Genomic DNA, 14,895 nt, shown 5'->3' with positions numbered 1-14,895 from the left:
CCAAGCCTCTGGACTACCATATTTTCAGGCTGTCATCTGTGAACACAAAGTTGCAAAAAAAAAAAAAGGCAAGACTAGAAAGGTGCTTATATTTCCAACTCTGGAAATTAATCACTTTGGAGGCATCTTTCCCAACTCCAGGGGCCTGCTAGACCTCCCTAGAGCCAGCTTCCTAGGGCAGGTGGTCCCCCTCCATCCCCAGTTCTGCTGGATGTCCAATCAGGAGTGATTGATGGAGCGCCACAGAAATGCATGTTTCTTTAAACCACTCATCCTTGGCAGGAGCGTCTCTCATTTGAACAGCATTGGAAGGGAAACTATTGGATAGTGGGGGCACCTGTCATAGGGAAAGGCACGCAAGCACTGAACTGCCCATCCTTACCTTCAGGAAGGTTGTCCAACCATTTGTGCCCTGGCAATCCTTGACATTCTGTAGGATTACCTAGGAAAGTGCTCTTTCCTTTTTACCCAGAGGCACATGGATGCAACCATTCTATGTTAGGGCAGAAATGCAGGCTTTACGATCTATCTGCAGACTTTTTGCCCAGTGGTTGGGAGAAAGCGTGGCTGTGCTGCTTCACTTCCAGGCCCGCCACTGCTCTGCAAACCAACTATCCCAAAGCAAAACGTCCCTCCTCACATCCTCTCCTTACCACCACCAAGACATTTTAAACTGGGCTTTTCTTGGTTGCTATTCAAATTCAGTACGTGAAACCCTGCTCTCCACCTCCAGAATCTTTGTACGCAAAACACAGGGCTTCTCATAAAAGTAGCCTCAACATGGACGGTGAGACCGAGATCAGCACGACTACTCTGAAAGATTATCTGGTGCTATGTATTATAATCAAATCCCTCCAAGGAGCATACCTGAAGTCACCTGAAGTCAGTTGCTTATTTCCAACAACTTTTACCCTGTGGTTATAGTTACAGGTGTCCCGCATGGTGTTTGTGTCAGCAGTTTTTATAACAAGAAAAATCTGCAATCAGTCTGAAGGTCCATTAATAAGGTACCATTTCAATTAATTACTATGTATTCATGCATCAGCAGAGATTTATTGTGCAAGAATAATGTCACGAAGGCCTGTGCACTGACAGGGAAGGTGAACCCAGTGTGATATGGAATGCTAAAATGGACCACAAAGCGATGTCCAGCACGATAAAGTTTATAACATGTACACAAATATAGAGGATGCTCACACATGCATCATTCCCGAATACGTACGGCTCACTTCTTTGTTCTTACGGTTCTAGGCACTGGAGAAACAGCAGTGAACAAAACATCCAGAGTCCCCACCCTTACACAGTTTATAATCTGGAAGGGTGGGGAGAAAGTAAATAAACAAAAAAACCACAAATCCAGTGTCAGAGTAGGATACGCACTGTGAGTAAAAATGAGGTAGGGTAAAGAATTGGAGTATGTAGGAGGGAGCTATTTTAAATAGTGTGATCAGGGAAGGATTCTCTGAGGAAATAACATTTGGACAAAAATCTGTAGGAAGAGAAGGAAAGCAGAGCTCCCACCACCAGCCCCGATAACACCAAGTTCAAATGCTAGGAGTAAAGCATGTTAGGCACATTCAAGGCACAGCAAGAAGGCCCCATGGCTAAGGGCTAAGGAGTAGTGAGGTTGGTAGGCTAACAAGGGCCAGGGTCTTCTGGAAAGTTTTGGAGCAGGAAAGGGACAGAGGACTCTGGCTGCAGCATGGGAAATTGTCTGTAGGGGGCGCAAGAGTGGAAACAAAGACCAGTTCAAAACCTATGGCAGCCACCGGTGTAGGAGATGCTTATAGCTGGAGTAAGGGTAGTAGTAAGAAAATTGGTGAAATGTTAAATTCTGGATATATGTGAAAAGTAGAATCACCAAGATTATCTAGTGGACTGGACTCATAGTGTGAGAGAGTCAGAGGAGTAAAATTTTTGGCATGAATAACTCTAAAAAAATAACAATGCCCTTTACTAGTTAGAAATTACTGGAAGAGCAATAGTTAGGAGGGGAAATTAAAAGGACACGTGCCAAGGACATGATAATGATTGTAGCTAACACTCATATAAGTGTTCGCTTGCTCTGGGCCAGGCAAACTGCTTTACATTTACATCCACTCATTTAGTTATCACAGTAACTCATTGAGATGGCTTACCATTATTGCATTCTGGAATGTGGTTTACTTTTAGATGTATCTAAATATGCTGATTTTCTCTGCAATGAACATGTATATCTTACCCAATAAAGGAAAGTTGAGCATGTGCACGTATAATAATTCCAGTGAGAAAAACTGACATTAGAGTTCAGTACTTGGCAAGTTTCCGGTGATTGCTCAGTCCAGGCTGATGTGAGCTTTTCTCACAGTCTTTTAGTTCAGATCTTCAGCCTGCTTTCCTGCCAGGTCAGGCAGTTTCTGGACACCCCCAGAGTGACCCACAGGTCCCTGCACCCTCATGGTAACTCAACCCCTTTCTCCCTTGATTTTAAAAACACTGGAATGCTGTGAGGGGAAAATAAACATTCAAGGGATGACCTTGAATCTGTTTTACTTTTTTATGTGAAATTTTGCAAATGGATTACTTTAAACTATGACACTCCACATGTCCCCACATATTATTTCTGACACATCCCAAATGGATGGAGACTCCCCAGGGGGTCACCACCAAGCTGAGAACCTCTGGTTGAGAAGATTATGTGAATCGGATAGCTGGAAGGCACTGATTTCTTTTTTTAAATTTCAACATTTCACAAATGAGAGTTCTCATTTAGTTTTGACTTTTCTCTCCAGTCATTTGTATTAACCACAAATTTGGTTGTTTTGTCCTTTAACTATCATTTATGTGAATGCATGCAATGATATATAAAGATCAGGGTGATTGTAGCTTCACACAACGGATGAACAGGAGAACATTGGGGGCAGGGGACCCCACTGGTTGCCATGGTGACACCATCTTGACTGCAGTGCTGTGCAACTCTACCTGTGGTGGGAATAACCAATGTGCATGGAATTCTGACTGCACTCTGTTGCTATCTGATACTTTCAGGGTAAATCAGTGGAAGATGAACCATCATCTCCAATTTAAAATGAAAAGTCCGATTGAGACCTCAGCTCATTCTGCTCCTCCATCGATGCTTGGTGAGCTCCCTGATGCTGGAATTACACCAAAGGCAGTCACATGCAATTACCGTAACTCCAAAACAAATTTATATTCATATTTTTTTGAGAATGCAAAAAGGGATCTCTTCATCACGTGCATCCTAGTAAATGGAATTGGATATGCCTCAGATCAAACTGAGTCTCCAGAATAATAAACACTGGAAATGCAAAGGAATTGGAGAATACATAGTCTAACCTTGTCACTTGATGGGTAAAGAAATAGATGCTCAGAAAAACTGAGTGATCTGCCCAGGACCACCCAGAAATGAGGACCAGAACCCAGCTGACCTTGGCTGAGCACAATGTTCTTCCTGCCCACTAGACTGTGCAACCTTTCTTGTACACAAGCACCTGCCAAGGCCACTGATTATGATCTCAGTTGGCCCCCCTGTCCCAGGATAGGCTTCAGGAGCTGTCTCCCACAACTACACCAGGTGCCTTATGTCTCCTACGGCAGCAGAGCTGCAGCCTTGGGGAGAAAGGAAAACCTACCCGGGGGCGGGACCAACATCACAGCCCCTCCTGGCTGGGAGCCATGGGAAAATGTGACCTTGCCCTGAATTCCAGCCTGGACAATGTGAAAGCCAATTTGAAAGGACTAAAGAAAGGAGAGGGAGAAAGAGAAGGATGGAAAGAAATCAAAGACTGTTCACGAGTGGGTAGAAAATTAAGGGAGATATTTTTAAAACACAGGTCAGAAGCATTTAAAACTCAAGCCTTTACCTTTTAAAAGCCAGTTTCCATACTAACTATTGTCAGAGAACTACTATCCTTGTAAATGTTTGCTCAAGTCTTGAACCAGATAAAATTCAGATCTCAGTTGTTTTCTTGAAGACACCTTCTCTGGCACCTCGGCTATGTTTCCATGAGGAGATCGGCTAGTCATGAGGTCCCAGTCTGAGCTACAGTCAGGAGCCAAGAAGCTTACAATAGGAATAGGTTTAAAAATTAAAAGCTGGCAGTCCAATCGGCTTGTGAGTAATCACGGGCAACATGTTATTATCTTTGAGAAGACATTTAGGTGTGGAACTGCAACCTAGACCTGATGCCAACTGAGGAAATAGCATTTCCCTGCCTACAACCGTTGTCACAAGCTAGTAACTAACCACTGACATTCATACACACTGTAGGGCACTAAAAACTGTCTGGGCTTCACCCTCTGTTCTGATGACAAGCATGACAATTCCCAGCTGGCCTCCTCTTTGCAAAGACTTCCTCGTAGTGGTGACAAGTCAGACTGCCATGTCAGTTATGTGGCTGGCTTTGGAGTGTTGGCCAATAGCAGCAGTTCTGTTGAACCATCCCTGCTGGTTCAAATTCCTGGTTAGCAATCCCCTGGAAATACAAAACCCATGGAATATGCAGATAATGCTAATACGTTGCATGCAAATCAACTCACAGAGAAAACTTGCCTCTCTGCTTTAACTAGTAATGATTGGCAATATTTGGGGGCACCAAATATGGTCAGGATCCTCATTTGGACACTGCTGGTAGCCATATTTGGACAGGTTCTTTCCTTTAAAGTCTCTGTTCTCTCATCTGTAAAATCAAGCAGGAAGTGAAGAGGATGTCAGTAGTAACTTGCAGCTCTAGCTAAAGCTGCGATTTAGCTTTGAAAAAAAGTGCCTCTCTATGTAGAGAGTTAAAGTAGGAAAGATGTTTCTTGTAGTTGAAAACAACCAGCCATGAGAACTTACAAGAGACTTTTCAGGCCTTTCCTCACAGTAAGGCAGACACCAGCCTGGCCTGGAGGACAGAGGGTGTCTTCTGTTTGGACGAGGGTCTGCAATTCTTTACAGAACCACTAACATCCAAATGTGTGTTTCTGTGCGATCTTCCCCCTGGCAAGTACTAAGAATTTCACACATACATAACCAAGTGCTGGTGTCCCTTCCCCCAGCGCACCAATATTATTTAATTCCAGGACATATCACACCGTCGACATCATCCTCAATGGGATTCGGAAAGTGTCAGTTGCTCAGATACAGATTTCATTACTATAGCCTCATTCTTGATGTTGGCTCAATAGGGTCCAGCTCTTACTGATTTGGAATCCTGATACTTCATGATTTCTGAAGCTCTGCTTTCTGCAGAATCAGCTGCCTTTGTGATTCTAACGCAACAAGCCTGCTCTTATTAGCATACCAGGTATGGCCTGTAACACTTCTCAACCCCAGCTTTCTAAATATTCTCCAGAAACTACTGCTAAAAGGAAAGGTAATTGCAACAGATGAGTGATAGTCAAGAGGAACAGCAAGCTTTGCAGACTGGGGTCGTATTCAGCAACTCTTGGTATGGGCTTGGAGTGAAAAGCACATATACATGTTAATACAGAGCTGTGACTACAGGTTGTCTCCAATATCCATTTGTGTTTTTCCATAATGACAGAAACTCCAGCTGTAAGTTGGAGACACCAAAACCTATCTTGCAGCTAGAATTAGTCATGTGTCTAAGTTCTAGCCAATGAGTGTTAAAATAAAAGTGTTATGTTTTGTGAAAACACAGTAGAGGATGCCCTTTGCCCATTTTTTTTATTTATTCCTCCTTCATTTCAGTTTGCTGGAATGAATACATGATGGCCGGAGCTAGAGCAGCTGTATTTGATCACAAAGTAACTTGAGACAGAAAAATGCATGATGGAGGAGCAAACCCAAATTTGCCTGGGTCCCTGAGGATTATGAGCAGAACAGCAATCTGCCCCATCTACCTCCAGACTTCTCCTGGAGATAAGTAAATTCCCACCTTGTTTAGGCTGCTGATATTTTGAACCAGTGTTACTTTTAGCATGACCATATTTTAACAGAGTCTAGAAATGAAGCAATGTTTAAGCATGCCAGGATATTCAGAATCTAGATAGACAAACTGAACTAATGAAAGGTTAGGGGCTGCTCACTAGGTTAGGGTGCAGAGAAATAACTTAAGTTGTGTGCTTTCAGTAAGAGGACCTCCCTGGAGCCAGGTATCATACTGGATTTTTCAGCCCATGTTATTGTATTTAATTCCCCATCATTGAACCTCTGAATTCTCTATAGCTGTGCTCATTTGACAACAGAGAGACTAGAGAGTCAGGTAAATTAAATCTTTTCCCTAAGGTCACAGTGCTAATAAGTGAGAAAGGACAATTTGTGCCACGTGGGACTGTCTCCAAAGCCTCTGTTGCCTCCACTACTCAAACCCTGTCTCCTACTTTTCTGACAGGGGGGTTTACTGTATGTGAACCCAACATAGGAAAACATAACAGGAAAGTTATAGTCAAGTATGCCAATCTATTCTAAACCTACTTCAGTTTTACAAGGGAATACTATTCAGCCAGAAAAAAGAAAAAAAGAAAATAAAATCTTGCCATCTGCAACAACATGGTTAGATCTATTCTAGACCCTAGCCTAAGGGCATTAGGCTGGTGAAATAAGTCAGAGAAAGACAAAACCTACATGATCTCACTTACGAGTGGAATCTAAAAAAGCTGAACACATAGAAACTTGGTAGGAGGGTAGTACCCAGGGGACACAGGGAGAGGCTGTCAAAGGTGCAAACTCCCAGTTACAAAGTGAGTAAGCTCTGGAGATCTCACGCACAGCATGGGGACTGCACTTAACGATGTTCTTACCACACGCACAAAAAGGTAGTTACAGTAGGTGATGGGTGAGTCAATGAACCTCATTGTGGTAGTTATTTCACCATATACATCCATCAAGTCATCACATTGTACCCTCGAAACTTACACAGAGTCATATATCAATTATATCTCCATAAAGCTGGAGAAGGGAGCCAATTTCTGAAGTTAACTTATACCCAACTTTCAGAAACATGCATGCTCCATCAGTCAAACTACTACTCCACGGAGGATTTTTTCACTGGGAGACAACCCCCATCTCCTCTGGCTCCGGGTGGTGGGGGAAATAGCAGTTTTATTTTAGAAAATACCCTAACTGATAAATCAAGTTCAGAGGCGAAACATTTCTTCCCTGACTACAGAGCACGTTAGCAGCAGATTTCTTTTCGCCCCAGAATTCTTCCCTGTAACACTTGCCTCCACTCTGTGAGTCTTCTGGCTCTGCAGAAAGCCTGCCCAAGTTCAGTGCCAGAGCCTGGTCCACCACTATTGTGGAGCTGACAGATTGTTGGCTCTTCCATATTCTCTCTCTCTTTCTTTCTCTCTTTTCTTTTTTGAGTGAATAAGTAGGTCTAGTTAGGTTTATTATAGGAACAACAGTTTTTCTGGAAAGCTAATTCTTTTGAATGGTTGAAATGAAAAATAATACCCCCTCCCCACCTTTCAAAGTCCACTCTGATTTAAGCAGATGAAAATGCTAGCATTTCTAAACCAGAGGCTTTATATGGGATGGAGAATATAAAGTGCCTTTCCTAGCCATTGTGACAGGCCAGGAATGCACAGGTTTCTCAGGAGGAGATTGCAGGGCCCATGCTGATCTGATTTACGTATCTTCCCGCCAGGAACGAAACCTCACGGCTGTGCCGCTTGGTCAGTGATTACTTGATATTTTATATATTCAGTGCATATATGGAAATATTTTTAAATCAGGTTTTTTAACTACCTATAAAGAGAAAAAATACTCTTTTCCTTTTTTATCTTCTAGACGGCCCCATGGAAATGAGCTCCTTTGTGCAAAGATGAATGACTCTAGGATGACATGTGAAAATGTGACGATCATTTAGATGCACGAACAGATTATAGTGGAATCGGTGAGAAACTCGTGATATTGTATCTGGTTTGGGTTTTTTTTTAATGTTAGCAACTACCATTTGTAATAACTTTCTTCGCAAGACAGCCATATCTCATCTGTGCCTTTTCTTTACCTTACATGGGAGAGAATGATAGAAGTCAAACCCTGGCTGGGGCGTGCGTGCACACAGGGCAGTTTGTGCCGCAGAGAGAGGGCCGGGCGGGTGCCAGTCACGGAAAGACCATCCTGGGGCGAGGAATCTGCTTTGTGAGCATATGACAGTCGTGATGAGTTGGTTTTTAAAGGTCTTTTCTGTTGCACTTCTTTTTATTCTCAAATGTTCGACCATTTAGATGACACATGATTAATAGGACTTTAAAAAAAAACTGTCAGAAAACAGAATATTTAAAATATTTTTAAATGCTTCCCCAGTTCTAAAGATGTGTTTTGTTTCTCTTGGTACCCCACAGTTGTGTTAGTTTCCCGGGGTGTCTGAAACAATCCCCACAAACCGGGTGGCTTAACACAACAAATATTTCTTCACCCACAGCTCTAGTGACCAGGCGTCTGAAATTAAAGTGCTGGCAGGGTTGGTCCCCCTCCGGAGTCTCTGGGGGAGAAGCTGTTCCGTGGCTCTCTCTGCTGGGTCTTCGTGACTGCCCGCCATTCTCAGCGCTTCACGGCTTGTGAGAGTCGACTCGCCCCGGTCTCTGCCTCCATGGCATGGCCTCTTTCTCTGCGCATCTGTTTGTCTGCTTTCCTCCAGTCATTGGAGTCAGGGCCCACCTGACCCAGGATGATCTCACCTGGAGATCCCTACCTGAACTGCAACAGCAAACACCCTCATTCCAAAAAGGTTACCTTCAGAGGTTCTGGATTTAAATGCTCTTTTTTTTTTTTTTGGTTTTTGGGGAGGGCGTCACCATGCAACTCACCGCAGGAGTGATGGCATCACCCTCATGGCACTTCCCAAGGTTGATGATCTTTGTGTCATTTCTACTTCCCTTCTCCTGTCACACACACGAAACACAGGGTTTGAGCACTCCTACCCTGCTATAGCATTGGACAAACTGAAGCAAAGTATAGACCCTTATAAAAATAAGAACTTTTCACAGACTCTCCCTTAAAAATTTAACTATTTTTAAGCTTATTTAAATGTGTACAACATAGAACTAGGTTTAAAGCTCTTACACAATCATAAAACAAAAAGTAATCTATAAATGAAGTAAAATAAAAGTACACCACCAATAAATCCCAAGTGTAATAATTCCAAAAGGTTTTTTATTGAGCATCTATTATGCACCAGGTATTGTCAGAGGTGCTGAAGACACAAAATTAAACCAAACTGGCTCAAATACCTGCCCTCATGGATTATATAGTATATTAGCAACCTGGATGGGAAGAACCACATAATACTGATATGCCAAAACCAAATGGCAATTGAAACATAATTATATGGGATCAAGTGCCACTGTCATCTGAGCCAGACGTGTCTCTGCCTGTGTTGACCATGCATTGACCCAGTTCTGCCACCTCTTTCCTCTGTTTCAGCAACTGCCAACGGTACCTGCAGATGTGGAACTGGGCCATCATCGAACACAGCAGCGTCACTGCCACATCAAACCCACTACTGTCCTTTCTCGTGAGCCCCAACAACTGAACTGCACACCATTCTGCCAACCCATTCCATTTGCCTTCCTACCAATGCAACACGTCAATACGTTAAATAACTTAAGAAACTGCAATCTTGCTCTACGAAAGAGACTTTAAAGGACAAATTTCACTACAAATGGGTAATTTTGTCTTTAAAACTGATTAAAATAATTTAATATACACTGTCTGGATCCTTTAACATGCCCCGCCCTATGGCTCCATCAGGATTCTCTATGTTTCTGGAGCCTTAACTCCAAAAGAAGAGCAGGGTGGAAAAACACTGGCCACACCCCAGCATTTCCCAAGTGCTGCCTCTTGTTTTTCTTTTCTAGGATTTAAATTAAGACATGGGATACATAAAACATATTTCTCAAATTTCAATTTAATATTTTAAATTTAACACTTTGGTTTAGGTGTTTCCTGCCAAAACACGAACACAGAACAACAATTCCATTTTACCAGCAAGGAACAGAGGCTTGGCTGGGTGCAGGGGTTGAGGGGAACACTATGGCTCCACAGTGACCATTTATGGCAATGTACACATCCTTTTTGTCCCATTCCCCGGAGCCTCTGAATTCCTAGGCCGTTCTCTAGAACAGCAATTTTCAGCCGTGTGCTGCAAGAATTTTTAACACATGCAGTACCTGACTATTTAATCAGGGGCACTGAACTCCTTTCTCTTAGATTGTCAAATAAAACAATGACAACAGCCAACATAACAATAGTCATCCAGTGTAACAATCAAAATTGTACCTACCTTTTTGGTCAGATGGGCAAAAAATATACTTTTGGTGTGGTGCTGAATTTTGGTGATTCATTAATGTGTGCCGTGAAATGGAAAGGGGTGAAAATCACTGCACTAGACCAAACGCACTAGGGCCAGTCATTCTTTATTGCCATAGAATGAATTTCTTTTTATCATTCTGTTAAAGTTATTTAGGACAATTTTGTTCTTTGGGCACTTCCAGTGTTTAGACTCCTGGATAAACAACCACTGTGCTGAACAACAGTGGGTGAGGAATGGTTATTGTGACTTTGACATGAGAAGCGGCCAACCTAATAGCAGCCAGACGTGCTTACCAGCATATATAAAAGTTAATTGCTATCATTTTGGTGATTACGTGGTGCCAACATTCAACCACAGATACAGAGAAAACACAAGACCTAAATCACACGGCAGGGTTGTTAGAATGCGGTCACCCAGATGATTGGGAAGAAAAGGCATTTTCAGATTCTTAGGGAGAACATGCCAACCCTGGGAATACGTATGTAGACCCCGCATGGGGACACAGACTTACAGCATATTTCGGATTTTCCTGGCCCATACCCAGAGCCCCTGACACACCTGTTTTAGAACTCTTATCTCACTCAGGGATACATTGTCCCTCTGCCTTTTTTCCCATCCCCCCTAAACCACCACCTAAACAGAAACCTGACTGATTACCCTCATTTTAACCAACATACTTGAGATTTACTGTGTGCCAGATGCTATGGAAAGTTCTAGGAACACCAAAACGAAATATACATAATTTTGTTTTGCAAGGAACTCGCAAATTTGTGTTCTCAAGGGAGCTCTCTTCCAGTGACCCTGACCTTCTTCACTCCTTCAAAGCAGTCTTCAAAGTGTTTCCTTTCCTCATTCCTTCCCAGACTCCTCTCTCCAGGCTTTGCTCCCACAACACCTTCAGTAACTCACCTAGCCATGAGCTAGACCTCTAACTCTCAGAGTTCAAGTGTAAATCCATATGTTTATGTACATATTTGCTTTTTTTTTCTCAGAGTTTCTTCTGTGTCTTTTCTTCAGACTCTGAGCTCCTTAGAAGTCAAGACTTTGGGTCTCAGAGTCAGTCTGGAAATGCATATTTCCTTGTAGCTATCATGATTTCCCAAGATGCAAGCATTTTTCTCCTGTTCTTAGACTGACCTCATTGCTACCCAATTCCACCTGAAAATTAATTCAAGACTACTTCAAAGAGCCAAGATCTTTACTCCTGGATGCTACAGCATTTGAGATCAGCCCAGCTGGGCCTGGGACCCTCCGGTCCCAGGAATATTCCGGGCTTCTAATATTCTGGGCCTGGAATATTAGAAGCCAGCCAATCTGGAGAGCTAGTCTGTGCCATCTGGGTACCCCAAACCCCAAGCTCTCTGCTCTCTCAGAGTCTGAATCTAGGACTCTGTGCACGGTGGTTCATGTGCTCACATCTATGTTTAGTCAGCCTTGCTTTGGGGCCCCCACCTGAGTCACATCCTCCATTCGCTCTGCTTGGCTTCATCAGTTCTATTCTATTTTATCATTCAATAGGAAAGACAGGCCAACTTTTACCTCATGGCTGCCCGAGGCTATTCGAAGGCTTTGTAACACCCATAATGTTCAGAGACAACAAAGTCAAGACCATCCGAATTACCTAATGAAGTAATGCAAACAATAACCCTTTCACTTGAAGCAAGTGAATTTAGAATGAGAGCGAGAGAGAGAGAGATCAAATGAGATGTGGAAGCACTTGCTTTAATTCATTACATTCCAGATCTCCAGCCATGGAACAGAAGTGTGCATGTGCATACGCACACACACACACACACACACACACACACACATAAGAACAGCAGCCAACACATGAAGACTCCTCCATATAACAGTTCACATCATAACCCTCAGGCACCCCTGTAAGGCAGACATGATTATTATTCGAATTTTTGTGTTCTCAGAGAGATCTGACAAGTGCATTCGCTGGCTGCATTTTGACTGGAGTTTCTCAGCTTGCACTTTACAGAATTCTTAGCTGGTACAGAGAAATCCCCTCTAAAGCCTCTATGACAGAGTTATTTTAGAGCTTCAGTAGTTTTTCTTTCTTTAAGCCAAGTTTTTTAAAAAATTGTTAACCTTACACTCTATTTATTTATTTTGGCCTCGGTGGACTAGACCACAGCTAAAACTTTATGGACCTAATAAAATTCCCAACATTCTCAGACACAGGTCGTGATGTTTGTGCATTGGGCAGAAAACAGAGGTGCATTTATGAGGAGTACGGACCTGCTCAGAGATAAATGGACTGAGAGCAGGCGTAGAAGACCCAGCTGCAGGCACACAATGTCGCAGGCAGCACGTGGCTTAAATGTGTCTCCCACCTTCCATACTCTCTCTCCTCTGTCTCCTGTCCCACACAAGCAACACAGTGCCCAGAGCTATTTCTCGATTACCAGGACCCCCCTCCATGACACTGCCAAGGGCTTGCCCTGCCCACAATAAACGGTGTCTAGAACTCCCCATTCTATCCTCACACCTGTTCCTTCCAAATGCATCTGTCCTGTGTTTCCTTCCCTCGAAGCTCTGCTGTCTCGTAGGTGAGAGCTGGCCAATCTGATAAAACAAATACATTTGTTACCTCTATTGTGTCGGGGAGCCCTTGCAGCAGAAGCTTTCTAGGTCCAACATCTCAGCACGAAGCGATGGTTCTACTGTTCAGGAAGTGAGTAGAGCTCACGGCACTTTGGAAATTATGCCACACCAGTGGCCACTTAATTTACCCACCACTGTGGCCTGAGTGTTTGCATCCCCTAAAAGTCTGTGTGTTAAAACCCTATCCCTCATTATGATTGTACTTGGGGGAGTGGCCTTTGGGAGGTAGATGAGGTCATGTGGGTGGAGCCACTGTGATGGAACTAGTGTCCTCATAAAAAAAAGGAGGAAACACAGAATTTCTCTCTATACTCAGAGAGAGAGAGAGATCCCAAGGAAGGCCACGTGAGAATATACCAGGATGAGGGTTCTCCCCAGACTCCCTCATGCAGGCACCCTGATGCCAACTTCCACCCTCTGGACTGTGAAATATAAAAGTTTACTGTTTACACCACCCAGTCTATAGCATCTTCTTACCACAGCCAGAATCCACTAAGATACCCAACCACAGCATGGGTCCCTGAGCCTTGCAGGAGGGTGCAATACTGTATTTGACTTCAGCTGTGCACAATTAATCAGACTTTTCATCTTGCACTTCATAAGCTTCATAGTTTTTCAATGCCCCTTTATCTCACTTGATCCTAACAGCACCTCTACCTTGCCTGGTAACAGAACTCTCCACACGTTGGTACCCTTTTTCCTACACTAGACACAAGTTCTCTTATCCAAAGGGTTAGCCAGTACTGCTTACTGAGGAGACTATATTAGATTAGCTAAAAAATGCAAGGCTCCTTTAAGTGATGACTGTGAAAAAGAAATAAGATATGGTTCTTTGTCCCTCATAGGGATTAGTGATTTTAGTTACTTAGGTAAGAATTACTGCTCCTGAAGGAAAGTCTAAGTCCTCAGGTGCTCTGTACCTACGGCCTCTCTATTTTCTAGGATCTGAAAATTTGGTGGGAATATAAAATAAAATTAACTATGCCTGGAGTAAATTAGCACTGCTCTCAATCTGTAGATAAGATTAGGGTTTGGGTTTTATTTTTTTGTTGTTCCAAAAACATTTCATCTATGCCCTTCCTATCATGTATAATGTTTGAAAAAAACACTGCTTTTAGAATTGACATCTTGCCATCTGCTATACTTTCTCCCCTGCTCCTTATGTCTGCAAACGTTTTCCATTTAGATTATCATTCCAGCAGATGTTATATCATTTAGAATGTTTGCTTTCTCTTCATTAAGATGGGTGCACAATACATTTTATTATTTTGCAAGAAAAAAGCCTAAAAAAAGATGTTCAGAAATCCTGAATTATTGCTTGTGAATTGTGTATGTGTGTGTACACCAGTGGTTTCTGAGAAGGGAAAAGCTAGAGAAGAAGGCTTACATTTCATAAGCACTAAGAAGAATAAGCCTACCTTCCACTCATTCCTAAAAAGGTAATGTAGGTGAGCATTTAAAACTCCATTAAAAGCTTTGTTACAAAGCATTTTCAATGTTCAAAACCACATATATGCAAAGCAGAATGTTTATGTTTTCAGAGGCACTCCCTGGCTATTCAGTGTAAATATTAGCTCACATGCTAATGAGCAACTCTCTGGGGATCTTAAGTACATAAAAGTCTGCATTTAGCTGTATTAACACAAGCTTGATTACAATTCTGTTTAACTGGTTCGTAGCTCTGGAATGAAACAGTGGCTGCATCCAAATTATTCTTCTTTCTGAGTAGAAACCCTTCACCCGAATCACTGCCTTCCAGCCTCCTCTCTTCCCTCTCTTCTCCAAAAAGGGAAGGATTGCAGTCATTAACACCATTTTTAGATGTAAGTCTATGTTATCTCTCTGGAGTAATTTGGATTTTTAAGCATCCCTAAAATATGTAAGACCTCGGTTTCTATTAGTGAAATCTTAGACATCAGTAAGCAGGAATGGAGGGGCCTAGAGAGGCGGGAAAAGGGCACGACCTTCCCTGGACCCTTGAGGTCATCGCCAGGGTTGCTTATTCATTTCCCAGCAA

At 42.7% G+C, this 14,895-nt stretch overlaps 1 long non-coding RNA gene across 1 annotated transcript in view; it reads right to left on the bottom strand.

Annotated features, from left to right (window-relative positions):
* LOC128626389 (uncharacterized) overlaps positions 1 to 12,997 on the bottom strand; it is a 141,251-nt gene extending 128,254 nt beyond the window's left edge. Inside the window, exon 1 of the long non-coding RNA XR_008390322.1 lies at positions 12,865 to 12,997. This is a non-coding gene — a long non-coding RNA (uncharacterized LOC128626389). The remainder of the gene's footprint in view (positions 1 to 12,864) is intronic.
* Between the last annotated feature and the right edge of the window lie 1,898 nt (positions 12,998 to 14,895).

This window comes from Artibeus jamaicensis, unplaced genomic scaffold (genome assembly GCF_021234435.1).
Source record: "Artibeus jamaicensis isolate MK-2021 breed Jamaican fruit bat unplaced genomic scaffold, CSHL_Jam_final scaffold_537, whole genome shotgun sequence".
NCBI lineage: Eukaryota > Metazoa > Chordata > Mammalia > Chiroptera > Phyllostomidae > Artibeus > Artibeus jamaicensis.
Note: the sequence above shows the minus strand (reverse complement) of the source record. Positions and strands in the feature narration are given on the sequence as shown.